General features: G+C 31.4%; 1 pseudogene; it reads right to left on the bottom strand.

Moving 5' to 3' along the window:
- Positions 1 to 830: 830 nt before the first annotated feature.
- Positions 831 to 18,991, bottom strand: LOC107171052 (uncharacterized; annotated as a pseudogene).
- Between the last annotated feature and the right edge of the window lie 368 nt (positions 18,992 to 19,359).

The following is a 19,359-nucleotide window of genomic DNA, read 5'->3' as shown; positions in this document are numbered from 1 at the left end:
TATTAACAATCAACAAATAACAATAATATATGATATAAGTAGACAAATATTAGTTAATTAATTATAATTTATGTAATGATATGATTGAAATAAATCAGTACAGCCTATTGAATACGAATACCATACTAAAAATCAACTATATTACTACTTTAGGTTATATAAATATATCTTAAGATACTTTACTATTTCTTAGACAAAGTAGTTTCAGACACACGATTTCAACTCAGAATAATTTATCAGATGCAATGAATAATTAATTACTGTTTATGTTTAGCCTATGTGCAGCACTGCTACTTCGCCATTTATAAAATGTTTAGTGATGAGTTTTCTTTTTCTACTCGTATTTATTTTATTTATTTATTTGCAAACAAACAAACAATTTACAATAAGTTATTTAATACAAAAATATGATCGTCTACTCATCTTCTATAAACTAAACTTGTAATGAAGATGATGAATCCCATAAGTAGTATATCATTAATTATTATAAACATTTAACATAATATACATACTATGAATAGGCTAAAATCAAACCAAAGAAAAGAAAATTTTAAAAATGAATAGCTTTTACTACTGTTTATAGATAAAATAATAAATGATATAAGTAAATATATCAGTGCAAATATTAATAATGTTTTTCACGTAATACATTGATAATATTATAAAAATATTCATGAACAAGCGGTTAATTAATAATATAATTGTCAAATAGATGAAGAAATATCTGAAGTTTAATCTAGCATAATAATCAGAATAAAACTAAATATTTTACAACATAGGTAGTTACTTTCAAAACAAAATTTTTTAAATACAAATGTTCAACAATAGTTTTAATTTGTTTTATTATAATTATACTTGACTAGCATCGAAAAGATGGAATAAGAAAAACGCATCGTCTGTAAATAAAAAGAAAAACATACATAAATTATATTATTGAACACAGTTGCAATTCTAAATATCTATTAATTATATGGATTAATGAGTATACAAACGTGTATTGAGAAAACAATGTAGTTGGTAACGTGGATGGCAAGTGGGATGTTATGGTGGGTACCGGCTGGTCAGCGGTGCGATAGATGCCAGTTACGAGTAAGGACATACCAAATGTACCAAACACTGGTAGGGAATTAAAACCATGCCTACTTGTCAGTGAGAGATTCGAGTATTCAATAAATTACTATATAAATAAAAGATACAATATTAATTTTTGTAAGCAAGAAACTAAGTTGAAATAGAATTCTAATAAGAAATGTTGGAATGTTGAAAGACGTCGATGAAATCAAGTAACAAAATAAGAACATAATATTATGATCGGTGATGACACACAAAATACTTAGGAAGCGATCAAATAGGGTATGAAAGTGTACATTATAGAGGTTATTGTTTTGAAGAAAGGCATGTCATACCGAAAGAATACTAGATTGTTCACAGTTAAATAGTTGGAAATTTTAAAACTTTTTATATAGAATGAAATAGGAGCCATATATGACTTTGAGGAGTATAGAGAATAGGTCACAAAAAAATTATTTAATATAGATAAGGAAGGGTTTAAAAATATTTCAAGTTTATAGAATATTTAATTTCAGAATAAAGTCAGGCAACTCAGTAATAACGCAAAGGTTGATAATTTTAAAGTTGTAATGTAAAGAAAGGAGATTAGTCAAGAAAAAAAAGCAGTTAGCTAAAGAGTCATGAGATGGAAGCTAACCTGTGAAGTCTAAAAATTATTTGTTAAGAAACTTAAACAAGACATAAAAGGAAGTAATTAAGTCTAGAATAGAGCAGGAAATAATAACAAGAAGAAAATTATATTTAGATTTAAAACAATTGTGTGAGAGAAAAAATATGTCTAAATGTATACAAATTTTATTAGCTAAAATTAATGCTCGAGGCAAAAAAGAATTGGTACCACTGTTCGTTTTATAATGAGGAAAAATAAATCTGAATTACGTGTAATTAGTTATGGAATTCGAAAACCAATTTCAGACAACAATTCAGAACACACAATATTGTAATTAATAATATCATAGACAAACATAAAATCAGTTAATTTCCGTCGAAATGAAAAAGAAACAAGGTCAATATAATCTTGAGTTAGAAGGAGAGAGTCCCTAGATAATGGAATATTTGACAAATATGAAATCCTTTTTAAAAATTTGTACAATATGCATTGTCCAAATCATTTATTTATATTACCTAATTTTTATTTCCACAATCTGTTACATAAATTTTGAACAATAAATGAAATTGATGAGTTTGATAATTATGGCGTGAAGGACGGATTAAAGATACCTTCCAGTTAAGTCACTTTTACAGTTTAAAAAAAATGTTTAAAATGTAAAAAAAAATGAGGAAAAATGTTAAACAACATGTTAAGAAATATTAGAAGAGGAAATATAAATATAAATAACAAAAGTAGATATAGAAAAAGAACAAAGGGTATTATATTAGTCAAGACTAAATAATAAAAATTTAAATAATTATTTCTAACTACCTACCAATTTTTTTACTAATTTTTATGAACAAATAAATAATAAATCTGTTTTTGAATTCATTTTTATTTAGTATAAAAATTTCAATAACTGTCAGTACCTAGTTAGTTTTAATAATATATAATTAAAATTTGTACGCAGCTTATCACTTAAATGTTGAGTGTCGTGTATTCATCACATTTATTTATATACAAACTCTATAAAAACAATTTAGTTTAATTAATGAATAACCACCGCTCCCCATTTCATAATCCTGGCTGTTATACACTGAATAACATCAGCTATACGATACAGTTGCATCCACTAATCACGTATTAAACACTACACAAACTCAATCCATTATTTTTTTGAATATTATGATATACTATCGTTCATAAACTACCCAAATTGACAACACTTACATACATTCCAGTCTCACAATACCTAGATAGAATTTCATCAGCACCTACTTACTACTAAGGTATACCTACCAGCTTCTTTTTAATTTTAATTTTATGATTTTTATTCTGCTTCAAGTAGTTGAACACATTACACATTCAAATTATTCTAAAACAAATTTAATCTTATATAATCATATATGTATAATATGATATGTACCTGTGTGAACATTTCCAGATTGACAATTTTAGTGTTTGTAATCTGCAGTTTTACACGACTGGCACTATTAATTTCCATGGCCAATAAAATCAACTTTTTACATTTTATATCCATTTCAGTCCAATTACTACTATATAATGCAAATATGATCGAATCTTTCTAAATAATAAAACATTAATTTTTAAAATATTTATCTTTTACCTATTTATAAGATGAATATATTTAATATTGCTATATTTACTAATGATAATAGTTTTTGATATTCAAATTCAAAGTTAATATAGATATCGTTATTTTAGTTACTTTAAAAAAAAATATTGAAGCAAGAGATTAATGCATTTTAGGTAATAAATTTAAATAATTCAACATAACTATAAACAATTTTAAAGTTCAATATTTATCAATTGACTTGATAAACCATATAACAGACAAGTCACAGTTATAAAAATATGATAATAAGCATGAATTTAATTATTTAATATCAATAATATTAACTAATATTATTTGGTGATACATTGATAAATTACTAATTGACTTAATAAATTTATAGTATTAATTTTACACGAACACAAAATAAATTGAAAAAATTGAAAAAATACTACATTATTATTACTTTTTCGATTATAGATCCAAATACAAAACACGTCAGGAATAGTTGAAAACTAATAAGAGGATGTACTGCAACTAATTTTAATATAAATGATGAATCTCCTAAATCATGTTCGCGAAAACTCTAAAAATTAAATAAGTATAGATATATAACAAAGTTTAGATGATAAAAGAGTATTACTCGCAAATTCATAATTTACTTAATACAGACCCAAATTTAATTCATAAAATAAAATAAATTGCATTTATCTTACCATCGCAGCAACAAACCAAATAATTATGTGTGAAGTTGATGTTATAAATATTTGTAAAAGAGCCACTTGCTGGAATATCGTACAGTATTCTTTTAATTTTCTATAACAAAATTAATAATTATTGAAATTGTGTTATAAATAGATTTGATCAACTACGGTATAGATAATTCAATTCTATTAATTGAACAACGATACAATTTATATAGGTGCTTCGTTGTGACACCCGTAAATCGTCAAAAACCCCTTACACATCTCATATTTTTTGTACCCAATTTTTACTCATTTGTACCCTCTTTAAAAACCCACTCCTTTTTACGTAAAACTAATCCCCTGTTCGGGAGCTATAAAAACGTCGTACTGGTAACAAGCGTCTTTATTGAATACCTGCGCAGTGCTTGGTGTTTTTAAAAATCTTTGTTTTTCGGTTTACCTAAATGTATTATTACTAACCATGTTAGTAATTTTTAATAAAATTACTGTTGTATACAAGTATATTTTTATTTGACAAAATCACTTTGTTGTATTTTACTGAATAAAATATTTAATTCTCAAGTTTTCAAACAAAATCACGCTTTTGGTACAGTATCAACCGCTTATTGAACTTTATAGAGCTACTTTAACAAAAACTACATAATTTCAAGTTATTTTTGTATTTTTTTGTCTGTGATGAGCTCAAGCAAAATAAAATGATATTGTTTTGGGACCAACCAAATTAACAATAACATCTTCAAATGTATAGGGAGATTATATAAGTGGAATCGAATAGAGTATGTTATACACTTATAAAGAATAATATCTCAGTTTCACATTAATTTTAATAGACGTTTAATTGATGTACTGTTTTCAAAATAAAAAATAGTTTTTTAATTTATGATTTTGGTTTATTTTTTGGTAGATAGGTTTCTTAATATAAGCATTAGTAAAAAATCTGTAATCAAATGATTTAGTTTACAAATAAGTAATTCCAATTTGAGGGCAATAGTGTGTTCTACCTATCTGCTATCATAACGTATTTATGAGAGTCGTCTTGCCACCAGTAACTCCAAATAGTTATAATTTCCACCTTGTAACGAGTACAAAACTCACGACGCGCCATCAAGTGGCAAAGTGGAAACAACAGTGTAAATATCGCTCTACGTACCGCTACCACGGCCGACAGAGAGCGTAGACGGTCGATCCGTAACATACAATAAGCCGGTACCTACGACCGTTAGTATATATTCTAGCCCCAACTTCTACCCCGGACCAGATACTGTAGAAGTCGATATAACCAGCGAAGCGCAATAGCAAAAGTGTCATTTTTCATTTACCGACTACTCGGCCTCTTAGATAACTGGCTAGTGTCGGATCGTTTTCTCGGCCACCGGTAATAGGAAGGCTAGAAGGCGATCTGACATTCGGACTATGTCTATAGAGTAAAGTAGTGAGTTTGGAAGAATAGTGCAGTCATAAATAGTTTCGTCGTGTAGTAAATAGTGTCGTTGTGTAGTGATAGTGCCGTCGTTTCTCCTTCGTTTGTGTTGTCTTCGGCCACCTGTAATAGGTAGGCTAAGACCGCACCGCCGCCGCAAGTGTTAGCGAGTTCTCGGCCGCCGATAATTCGGCAGGCTAGAACAGCGCCGCCGCTGCACACGCCGTCGCACATACTTCCGCCGTTTCCCTTTCGTTTGTGTTGTCTTCGGCCACCTGTAATAGGTAGGCTAAGACCGCACCGCCGCCGCGAGTGTTAGCGAGTTCTCGGCCGCCGATAATTCGGCAGGCTAGAACAGCGCCGCCGCTGCACACGCCGTCGTGTATACGGCCACCGTTATTTGTGTTAACTTCGGACGAGATCAGTGCATCATCAATTCCACACAGGTGTGTACCATTGAAGAAAGACTTCGTGGAGATCAACTGATACAATATAACCGTAAGTCATTAATATAATGTTCTTGGTGGGAATGTGAGTAATAATTATAACATAGATGTGTATGTCATAACATTTCGTTTATTCTTGATAAGACACTGTCGTGCAGTACGTAATATCGTTATAGATTGTATTACGCGTCCAACTCATATCTATATTTTACCCGACCGCGTTGTATTCATTGTCACGCGGCCGATTATTGTTTATTTTCATTCTACGCGTACAACTCATATTTATATTATATTCTACGCAAACACTAAGTATATTCATACTACGCGTACAACTCATATTTATATTATATTCTACGCGAACACTAAGTATTTTCATCTTACGCGTCTCACTCATATTTGTATTTTACGTGAACGCGTCGTATTTATTGTTACTCGGCCGACTATTATATATTGTATTACGCGCCCACCGCAGATGTGAATTCTATTGTATTTTTTTTTTACAGTAATTATATATTTATTAATGATCAAATAATATTAATGTTGTTATTAAATTGTATAATTTAATATTGTTCGAAATAAAAAAATATTACAATTATTAAAGAACAATTTCTGAATTTTTTGTAAGAACCGTAGATAACCATCAGCGTATAAAATCTACCTATTACAAATTGGCGCCCAACTAGCGAGTCTCGAATCGCACGACCACGAAAATAAGAACTCGCGCTCTTGAGAAGTGTAAATCTACATCCTTAATGTAGTTTATTTATTTATATATACATATAAATACTACATCAATATGGGTCCAAAGAAGAAAAATGTGGAAGAAGAATGGGAAGAAAGAATGATGGAAATGGAGAACCGATGGAAAAAGCAATTTAGAAAAATTGAAAATAAAATACAAGAAAACGAAGAAACACATAAAGAAGAGGTAGAAAATCTAAAGAAGCAGAATAAAAAAATTGAAGATAAATTACGAGAAGAAGAAGAGAAACATAAAGAAGAAATGCGAAGATTGGAAAAGAAGTGGGAAGAAAAATATAATACAAAAATTGAAGAAATGGAAAGAAAGTATATAACCACGTTTAGAAATCTCGGAGATGACCAACAAAGAAATACAGACAGCCAGAGAGGAGAAATATACCGAGGAACAACAGTGGACATTACAAAACCACTATTTTACGGGAATCGCAGAGATACACATCCTATTGATTTTTTAAACCGACTTGATGAGTATTTTGCAGTAAAACAAATTGTTAATATAGATGAAAAATTAATTATTGCCGGTGATTGCCTAAGGGCAAACGCAAGCAACTGGTTTGCAACTGTAAGGTTCCAAATTAGTAATTATAAAGATTTTCAAAATACGTTTAAAGAAGAATATTGGTCACGAGACATACAAATGCAGCTTTGGAGCCAATGTCTTAGCACAAGGCAAGTGCAACCCGAAACAAATTACAGAGAGCACTTTGCATACTGGGCCACCAAACTTAGGCATCTGGAAGTACCAAGACTAACTGAAACAGAAATTGTTAATAATATAGCCAGCCACTATCCAGGTTATCTGAGGGCAATATTGATATCGTTGCCGGAATGCAATATATTAAATGCTATGAAAATATTAGGGACCGAGGAACATCGACGACCCGAAACAAGAGATAACGACGGCTATGGTAATCGACAGAACCAGAACAGGGAAAGCAACAGTAATCAATTTCGACAGAGGGAAGAACCACAACGAAATTGGAATAATCGAGCAGTACCACGAAATAATCAAATACGTGAAAACCAAGCAGACCGTAATGAGACGAGACAACGCAGAGATCCAGGGCAAGATAATGATCAACAATGGAGGGATCGGCGACCGATCAATCAGGTCAATGCAGAGGAGATAAACAATGAGGGGACAGGTGACGATAGTCACACCAACCATGTAATTAACAATGTGAATATGAGTAACGTGTCTACAAGTCCATATTTAAAATGCAAGATTGAAGGCGAACCGGTACGAGCATTAATAGACACGGGAGCCACAATCAGTGTAATCAATAAAGAATTAGCAGACCGATTATTAAAAGTAAACCAGGAGATACCTATACTACCAATAAATAGTGTACAGATAAGCAATGCAGTTGGCAAGAAAATCTGTAAAGTATCGAAACAGTTATTCTGCCTTTGTCAAATAGGGGACAAACAGATATTTGTTAACTTTATACAAGTGGAAAACCTGAATGAACGGGCTATAATTGGAGCAGATGTACTAAACGAGTACAATGCACATATAGATTTCAATAATAAAACGATTCAATGGTCAATACAAAAAGGACAACAGACCACACCTTTTTCGGAGGATATGGAGACAACCAAGTCAAAAGAAGATCGAATTACTAGTATAGAAGTGACTGAGAAACCAATGACAAGTGTAATAATGAGTCAACAGGAAAATGAAACTTTCAACAGTCTATTAGATGAATACCAAGAATTGTTTTCAGATAATCCGGGTCGGATCTGGAAATATGAATGTCAGATTAAAGTGAAACCCGGTGAACCAATAGCACAGCGACCGTATCCGATCCCCATCGCCAAATTAAGCAAGATGGATAAGGAAATTCAACGTATGCTGAACTTGGGAATAATAGAGAAATCTGACTCACCATGGTCATCGCCAATAATTGGTATTGAAAAGAAAAATGGAGATATTCGACTGTGTCTCGATGCTCGACAGATCAATAAACGGATAATCCCGGACAGAGAGTGTCCAATGAACATGGAAGAAATATTACTTAAGTTTCGTGGAGCCAAGTACCTTAGTACTATAGACCTGACTTCAGGTTATTGGCAGTGTCCACTCCGGAAAGAAAGCAGGGAGGTAACCGCCTTTTTACACCGAGGACGCAACTATCATTTCAAAGTACTCCCCTTCGGACTTGTGAACTCAGTTGCCGAATTCCAAAAGATCCTAGACAAAGTTCTAGGACCAGAAATCTTGGAATTTACAGCAACATATGTAGACGACATACACATTACATCCACAAGTTTTGAGGAACACATTACGCACCTGAGAGCAATATTTGACAAATTTATGGAGCACAATGTCAAAATAAACATCCATAAGTCACAATTTTTACAAAAAAAAATAACATTTTTGGGACACATAATATCGGAAGAAGGAATTGGTATGGATCCAGAGAAAGTCAGGGCAATACAAGAATTCCCCGCACCAAAGAATCAAAAGCAAGTACGCGCTTTCTTAGGCTTTATAAATTTTTATCGCAAGTATATTAGGGACCTGTCACAATTAACAGGAAAACTCAGTCAACTTACCAAAAAGGGTTATACATGGCAATGGGAGAAAGAACAGCAAACTGCTTTCGAACAAATAAAGCAATGCTTTCTGGAAGACATCATTATTGAATATCCAAACTTTAGACAACCCTTCTTTATGACTACTGATGCATCAAACACGCACATTGGAGCCGAATTATATCAGATCAAGGAGAATGGACAACATCGGACTATCGGGTTCACCAGTAGAACACTCAATGACGCAGAGCGCAAGTACTACACTACGGAAAGGGAACTCTTAGCTATTGTATTTGGGTGCAAGAAATATAGAAGTTATATTTTAGGGCATGTAACCCACCTATTAACTGACCACCAAGCACTAACCTTTTTGAACACATGTCGTTTCCTAAATGCGCGATTGATGAGATGGTCAATACAGCTGCAGGAATTTAACTTAAATATACAACACATCGCGGGGAGAGACAACATAGGAGCAGATACATTAACACGCTATGCGCAAATGGTCGAAAATGAAATACCAACCCACCAGAAAATATTCATAAATCAATTATTAATCGATCAATACAGTAAAGAACTCACACAGAGGCTTCAACAACTACCACAATTGCAACAAGAAGATCAGAAAATCAAAAAAATTATACAACGTCTCAATACAGAACCAAAACCACCATATTTAGTATACCAACAATTATTATTCTACGTAGATCGGTACGGAAAAAACAGACTGATGATACCAGACAAATTGGCTCACCAACTGGTAAAAGAAGTACACGAGCAATATGGACACAGCGGAGCAACGAAGATATATCAAATACTCAAGCAGGATTGTCAACTAAGCCATATGTATCACACAGTTAAACGCATCACGCAATCCTGTGACATTTGTCAAAAAAGTAAGATATATAATCAGGTGACTAGGGGACCACTAATATCCAACATACCTACCGGACCAAGAGAATTGGTATCTCTGGACCTGATCGGACCACTACCCACGGGTCAACTAGGTGCGAAATATATACTAGTCATGATAGACGTTTTCTCAAAGTATTTACAGGTATACCCACTAAGGAAAGCTACGGCGGAAACTATATTAAAACGGATTGAGAAGCAGTACATACCAAATTGCGGATCATTTAAAAAAATATTAACAGACAACGGGACACAATTCCATAGCAAGAAATGGACATTACATATGCAAAAATTAGGAGTCAAGATTTTAAGGACCACTGCATACCACCCAGAGGGCAACCCCGTCGAACGGGCAAACAGAGAGATCGGACGAATGTTACGCACCTACTGTCATCGGAAACACACTAACTGGGTACAGTATCTAAAGAAGATTGAATTCTGGATGAACAATACCACCCACACTACTACCGGATACACGCCACAAGAACTGATGGGTCAACCACGCCAACCACTGGTCCTTGAAAAACTAATAAACTTTCCACAAGGAACCACGGATGCTAAAACAGAAGTTATAATACAAATCGCGAGGGAACGAATAAAGAAATCAGCGCAACAAAGGAGCAATTATTTGGACAGAGGAAAGAAATTTATAAACTATACTAAGAGTCAGTGCATACTTGTCAAAGAACATCGATTGTCGTCGGCAGAAGACCGGGAGATAAAGAAGCTGTTTTTGTTATACCGTGGACCATACACAATACACGAGGTACGTGATAACAACACCGTAGTAATACAAGAAGGGGACAAACTCATTACATATAATGTAAAAAACATTAAACCATATATATGTCCGGGTGATCCAGGCGACCCCGTATCATATGATGCATAATAAAATAATATATGTGTATAAATATGTAAAAAAAAAAAAAAAAAAAAATATTAAATTTTTTTTTGTTGTTTGTAAATATATGTTTGTATCTATATGTGTGGTGGATGGGTCAAATGTGCATATTATCATATACCCTAAAATAAATATCTTTGTCAAAGTGAGAAATGGATAAGTACCGACAGACCATCATCAATTTATTTGGTGAGGAATATTATAGTGAAGATGAACAGGTCATACAGCATCAAAATGAATTAAAAAGACGGATCAAAGAGGCCCTCGGCAGTGACAGTGAGCCTGACGAAACCGCCAGTCAATGGGAAGAGACTAGTGTCAGTGAAAATGAAGAAGAGGAACACCCGCAACATCAGGTGAAACCCGTTACAGAAGATCTCACAGATGCTATACAATTAAGCTATAGTGATATAAGCGAGGACGAAGAACAGATCACCCTACCGATTGGGCAAATCAATATTGAGTCAACCGTGATCAAGAACAAAGAACACGCTAAAGCGATAGCACAATTCCAGAGACAGAGAGCAGCACAAATCCACCAACGAAAACCTTATGAAGAAATGAGCCAATATGAATTAGATATAATACAACAAGCTGACTATACTATTCAAGGTAAAAGTCTAATCGACGCAACAATGGAAGTACTCGAAAGAAAACTGGAATTGAAATCAATGACAGTTTCAACATCCGATTCGAAAATAACTCATATAGATCCAGGGCCTATGATCAGACTGTCCCGAAAAGAAAGAAGGACAGCGGCCAAACGAGCTTGGTACAAACAAAAAAATAAGAAGCAAAACTAAGATCAAGATAGGGTGAGGTGTATATATATATAAATATGTAAATAGATAAATAGATGTGTAAATAATTTACTTTGTCTGTATTTTGTCTCCTTCACAAAAGTACCGACAAAGCAAAAGGGGACTATGTAACGAGTACAAAACTCACGACGCGCCATCAAGTGGCAAAGTGGAAACAACAGTGTAAATATCGCTCTACGTACCGCTACCACGGCCGACAGAGAGCGTAGACGGTCGATCCGTAACATACAATAAGCCGGTACCTACGACCGTTAGTATATATTCTAGCCCCAACTTCTACCCCGGACCAGATACTGTAGAAGTCGATATAACCAGCGAAGCGCAATAGCAAAAGTGTCATTTTTCATTTACCGACTACTCGGCCTCTTAGATAACTGGCTAGTGTCGGATCGTTTTCTCGGCCACCGGTAATAGGAAGGCTAGAAGGCGATCTGACATTCGGACTATGTCTATAGAGTAAAGTAGTGAGTTTGGAAGAATAGTGCAGTCATAAATAGTTTCGTCGTGTAGTAAATAGTGTCGTTGTGTAGTGATAGTGCCGTCGTTTCTCCTTCGTTTGTGTTGTCTTCGGCCACCTGTAATAGGTAGGCTAAGACCGCACCGCCGCCGCAAGTGTTAGCGAGTTCTCGGCCGCCGATAATTCGGCAGGCTAGAACAGCGCCGCCGCTGCACACGCCGTCGCACATACTTCCGCCGTTTCCCTTTCGTTTGTGTTGTCTTCGGCCACCTGTAATAGGTAGGCTAAGACCGCACCGCCGCCGCGAGTGTTAGCGAGTTCTCGGCCGCCGATAATTCGGCAGGCTAGAACAGCGCCGCCGCTGCACACGCCGTCGTGTATACGGCCACCGTTATTTGTGTTAACTTCGGACGAGATCAGTGCATCATCAATTCCACACAGGTGTGTACCATTGAAGAAAGACTTCGTGGAGATCAACTGATACAATATAACCGTAAGTCATTAATATAATGTTCTTGGTGGGAATGTGAGTAATAATTATAACATAGATGTGTATGTCATAACATTTCGTTTATTCTTGATAAGACACTGTCGTGCAGTACGTAATATCGTTATAGATTGTATTACGCGTCCAACTCATATCTATATTTTACCCGACCGCGTTGTATTCATTGTCACGCGGCCGATTATTGTTTATTTTCATTCTACGCGTACAACTCATATTTATATTATATTCTACGCAAACACTAAGTATATTCATACTACGCGTACAACTCATATTTATATTATATTCTACGCGAACACTAAGTATTTTCATCTTACGCGTCTCACTCATATTTGTATTTTACGTGAACGCGTCGTATTTATTGTTACTCGGCCGACTATTATATATTGTATTACGCGCCCACCGCAGATGTGAATTCTATTGTATTTTTTTTTTACAGTAATTATATATTTATTAATGATCAAATAATATTAATGTTGTTATTAAATTGTATAATTTAATATTGTTCGAAATAAAAAAATATTACAATTATTAAAGAACAATTTCTGAATTTTTTGTAAGAACCGTAGATAACCATCAGCGTATAAAATCTACCTATTACAACCTCTAACAAATTTTATATTTTTGCAGTAAGCTTTAATATATATTAGGTACCTATTGTAATGATTTAATCTTCAACTTTGTGAACCCGAAATGTTCAAAAAGTAATGATTACTTTTTGAGAGATTTAGGTACAAAACCCTCGTCAAGCACAGCCATTAATTATTGTAATCTTTAATTATTATTAAACAGTTATTCAGTTTACAGTTCCCGAATGGGGGTATGGTTTTGCATAAATAGGAAAGGAGTACAATTTTTTTAAGGAGGGTACAAATGGGTAAAAAAATGAGAAATGCAAGGGGATGGGGAAGTTTGATGATTTACGGGTGCCACGACGATGCGCCTAATTTATATCTGTATATAGTGTAAGAATATATTTACATACATATATTTGATATCTATAAAACTAAAATGTGCAGTACAGTTAAGTATTTATGACACATATAAAATAGGTAATAAACAAACCTTAATATACCTATTTAAATTAAATTTTTAAATTAATTTAATTATATAAAAACCCGCACTACCTTATAACGATTTGATGGTCTGTAATTATAATTTTTAAATTATCATACAATTCGTCGGATCTTTCTTCCAAATGTATTAAATTGTAACTGGTTTCTATAAACATGTATATTATTACAATGAATTGATATTAAATTGAATATATAGTTTGTAATTCTTTAAACATTTTGTTAAAGATACTTTTTATCATTTACTAATATTAGTACCTACCAAAAGTGCCGAATGTCGGTACAAAATGCTAAAATTTGTCAGTGTACAGCATATACTTTTACTACTATATTACTACTGTACTACTGTATATTCAGTATAGACATTGCACGATTTTTTAGTAATTTTAAATTCCTGAATGAGTATTTATTTTAGATCTTGCATTAAAGTTTCAAAATGCGTGGCTATAGACAGAGAAAATATTTATCTACAATTTAAAAAAAAAGCGGGTAAGTCGTGGATGTCGCTCTGCTGTATAGTAGCTAGGTTACAAGTGGGTTACTGTAATGGATGGAATTAAATTTGAATCCAATGATATTATTATATCATTGTATACGAAAAACGATTCTGAACGAAGATAGTTTATCTGTCTAGGATATATTATAGATTATTTTAAAAATTTTCAAATCTTAGATTTAAAAAGAAAAATTTTTATGAATTTCTAGTTTAAAATAATTTGTGAATTTTCGTGATTTTTACTTATGTTGTCAAAATTCAAACTTTGAACGCTTGTAAAAAAAAATTGTGCCAATATATTTCTTTTATTTTTCACCTGCTATTGTAAAAATATGTTAGGAGCCTTATATTAAATTTTCAAATCTTAGATATAAAAGGAAATTTTTTTATGAATTTCTAGCATAAAATAATTTACGAATTTTCATGATTTTTACGTATGTTGTCAAAATTCAAAATTTGAAAGCTCGTAAATAAAAATTGTGACTATATTTTTATTTTATTTTTCACCTGGTATTGTAAAACTGTGTTAGAAGCCTTAAAATGAGTTTTATATAAAAAAAATTTTTTGTAAATACATATTATTATTTTGATACGTACTATGTATAATTTAGATTTGACTGATTTGGAACTATGTGTGTAGTACGAAAATTTGAATACTTTAGGGACTGGTGGCATATACGCATATATAGTCCTATAAGTTAATACTTATTTTTATTTATTACTGCTATAACCAAAAGAACCGGTAAGAATCATGTAAAGAAAATGCCAATCTTAATAACTGGTAAAATTTTCAAGTATCTAGGACTCATACTTTTTGAATAATAACAAAAATTTAAAATCGTTTCAGGATAAATCGTTATCGTTACGCTATTTCGTAAAAATTTAAAATTCAAACGCAATTAAAATTTTTCCTATAATGACGCTTCGAGTTTTCTCTATAGCTACTTGAAGTAAAACTTATGGAAAACTTAGTGATGTATTCTTAATCTTTAGTTATAAACACAAAAAATTTTATGATTTTTCAGCTTCAAAATTACTTGCAAATTTTCAAATTTTCGACAGATTTCGTAAAAATTTGAACTATAAACGCTTATAAAAAAAAATTGTGCCTATGTATTCTTATAATTTTTTAATCACTTTAAGAATAACTTATGAGAAACTTTGTATTAAATTTTCAAGTATTTTGATAGTGCCAAAAAAATTTTATCGACACTTCAAAAAAAAATTTTCAGACAAATTGAAAATTTCAGTCGTCTATAAATATCTCAAAAAAAGTCAAAATATTTTGAAAATTTAATCATGTAAAGAAAATACCAATCCTAATAACTGGTAAAATTATCAAGTATCTAGGACTTATACTTTTTGAATAATAACAAATATTTAAAATCGTTTCAGGATAAATCGTTATCGTTACGCTATTTCGTAAAAATTTAAAATTCAAACGCACTTAAAATTTTTTCTATTATGATACTTCGAGTTTTCTCTATAGCTACTTGAAGGAAAACTTATGGAGAACTTAGTGTTGTATTTTTAATCCTTAGTTATAAACGCAAAAAATTTTATGATTTTTCACCTTCAAAATTACTTGCAAATTTTCGCGTTTTCGACAGATTTCGTAAAATTTTGAACTATAAAAGCTTATTAAAAAAAATGGTGACTTACGATTTTTAATTTTTTTTAGCTACAATAAGAAAAACTCATAAGGAACCTTGTATTAAATTTTCAAGTTTTTTTGGTCGTCCAAAATTTTTTTACCGATACTTCAAAAAAAAATTCTCAAAAAAAGTGTAAATTTCAGTGGTCTATAAATAACTAAAAAAAAGTCAAAAATTTTTGAAAATTAAACTGTATATAGAGAACACTAACATAAACATTTGGTGAAAATTTCAAGTACTTAAAGTGATTATTTTTTGAATTACAACCATATAAAAAAATCGATTTGGTCGAAAACTGATTTTGCGTAAAAATTCCCGTTTTTCTGTCATTTTTTTTTTGATTTTCTCGATTTTTTTGAAAACTGTTGGAAAATGTTTACTTTTGACCTCTATAATGCACCAAGGATCTTCAATTTTACATCGGAAACCACCCCCAAAGTTTGAAATCGAAGCATTATTTCGACTAGTTATGCTGTACACAGACACAAAAAAAAAACAAAAAAATCAATACATTCATCACTTCGTTCAGAATCTAAAAACACACATCATTGTAAAATCAATACATTCATCACTTCGTTCAGAATCTAAAAACTAAACATTTTCATATGACTTTAAGTCAATCGTTAAACATACAAACAGTGGTGTACCTGTGGGGGGGGGCGAAGGGAGCATTTGCCCCCCCCCCCTCGAGGGTCGTATATATGACAACTGACAATATATGAGAAATGTCCATTGTTATATTTTTTTTTAGTTTTTATTATAATTTTTATTTTTTTTCATGAAGTCAATAATATGATTATTGATAACATGATAACATAATGAATCCCTAGATTTTAAAATATTTTTGTTATCGAATCAGGTGTTATCATTTTGTTTTGGCGGTTCGAACATAGAGTAATTTTACTCTATCATGGGTTCACAAAAGCATGTGATAATAATATAATATTATAATAATGGTAATATTAATTCGTGGTCTGTGGTTCGGCCATAGAGTAATATGGGTAATATTACTCTATGGGTTCGACCGTTGTCTCTTATTATTGATTCTAGCTACGAAATAATTATTAAATTGTACGATTTGTACGTGTACTGTGTGTCTGTGTACATAATAGTGTAAAATATTTGTTTTTACGTGTTTAGTAAATTTGAATTATTTGTCATGAACAAGCAAAGCACACTCAGTAGTTGGCTGAGTAAGCAGAATCATCCATCTTCTGCAACAAGTATAGATGCAATAGTTAAATATGATAATTCTATCACCTATATTCCGTCTCCAAAAAAAAAGGAAAGTTGATCTGTCAGATCAAAAGATACTGAAAATTCAAGTTATGAAGATCAACCTTTAGAAGTATTTGAATTCAGTTTTTTTTAGTTTAATATTTGTATTCTATTATTATAATAGAATACAAATATAATAGAATGCCTTATAAGTCTTAAAAATATTTATAGGACTTAATATTATTTTTAAAAAGCAATTGAATGCTTACTGCTTTTATACTTTCTACTGCTTCAGTACTTTAGTTTTAAAAAAAAAGTTCTTTAATGTCTAACATTTACAGAACCTAATATTTATAAAGATAAATTAATAATCTACAAAATTGGCTTATAAATCTAGGTACCTATACACCTAGTACCTACCTACTGCTGTCTGCTTTTTAGTTATTTATATTTATTATTTGCTTTATTTTATGCTTATTCTGTAGACTAAAAACATGCCTACGTTCAAAAATGGGCCAGGATCGCTTATGTGGGCTTGCACTATTGCACATTTATCAAGAAATAAATATACCAGCGGATGAAATTATTGAACGAATTTCTCGTATGAAAAACAGAAAAATAGACTTTGTATTATAAATTATAATTATAATAAAATTATTTTATAACATGCATTATACTATATTATTAAATTAAACAATAATTTATTTTTTATGTATCTATTAATATTAAAATGTTTTATTGCATAGGTATTTTACAAGTAAGAAATTTCCGTTAGGTTAGATTAGCTGTGACGTATATTTTTAAGATATTTTAAGAATAGATAAAAATATATCCCCCCCCCCCCCCCATGAGAGAGGCCTAGGTACGCCACTGCATACAAATAGCGTTCTTACTTAAGGTCTTATAATAGATAAATTCAGTTTAATACTTGAGTTAACAACACAAATTTGAAACTACTGAACATAAATTTTAGTATGGTTTGTGTTAATATATTAATAGTTTTCGACGTAATGCGCAAGAAGTCCGGGCTTCCAGCAACGTCGTCGATAACACAGAAAAAATGTATATACAATAACAGAGAAAACACAAATAGATAAGAAGTTCTCTTAAGTGAAACAAAAGTAAGGTACTCACTCAAATCTTCTTTTGAACATGTTATTGTACTGTTGCAGTTCAGTGATTCACATGCGACACGAATCGCTTCCATTCCAGAAGATATTTCAAAATATATCAACATCATGAGAATATCAAAAAATAATGTGAAGTATAAATAGCAAGTATTAATTATTATTTCAATAGTATAAAATATGTAAAAGTTATTGTTATACGTTTCATGTGATGCTATTAAATATAAATTAAAAATATTCATTCGGTATTCACTGTATGAGCCGTCAATATTTCTAATAGTAAAAATTGAATTATTCATATAAAATGGACTGAAAGCCCAACAACAAAAGATTATTAAAGTTATTGCAATATATAACTTTAATAGACCGTATTTTCCAGTTTTTAAATATATTTCTATCGTAATGTTTGTACGAAATATAGTTAAAGCTTGTGTCAGTAATACATTTCCATATGTCTTTGTAATAATAAAGAATATTACCCATTTTGTAACAGGATAATAATAAATTACTTATGGTTCCCACGTAAAACATAAATGCAATTATATCATTTCTTAAATAAATCAAACCAATTGGAAACAACATCAATATGGTGAACATGAATGACCCAAAAAAAACAATTCCGATGTGATATATATTGTAACCACAAAATGTTGTATTAGGATTTAAAACTTGATATAAGCCCGTAAGTCTTGTAACCTTCAAAATCTTTGAATCCATTGCAATATTATTTCGTAAATTATTACAATCTGCTAAAAAAAAAAAAAAATAGTAGGTAGTGTATTTCTTTTTCTGTATATTTTTTTATACTTTGCAACATAAGTTGAGTTAAAAATTATATTCTATTATCATAGACATAACAAGAAAAAATGTTGTTAACATATCATATGATTGATTATATCAGGGTATATATTATGATAAAGAAAATTTTTAATTATATAAATAATATCATAAAAATTAATCTTAATCTGAGTTACGAAATTATCAACTGTTAAAGTGCATTACAGTCTCTTTTTATATTGTAAAAATATCCCCAAAATAGCCTAAATCATTTTAATTTTTCCTTAATATTTTCTAGGTTTTAAACA

This window comes from Diuraphis noxia, unplaced genomic scaffold (assembly GCF_037042655.1).
Source record: "Diuraphis noxia isolate RWA-SAM2 unplaced genomic scaffold, SU_Dnox_SAM2 contig0003, whole genome shotgun sequence".
Lineage (NCBI taxonomy): Eukaryota > Metazoa > Arthropoda > Insecta > Hemiptera > Aphididae > Diuraphis > Diuraphis noxia.
Note: the sequence above shows the minus strand (reverse complement) of the source record. Positions and strands in the feature narration are given on the sequence as shown.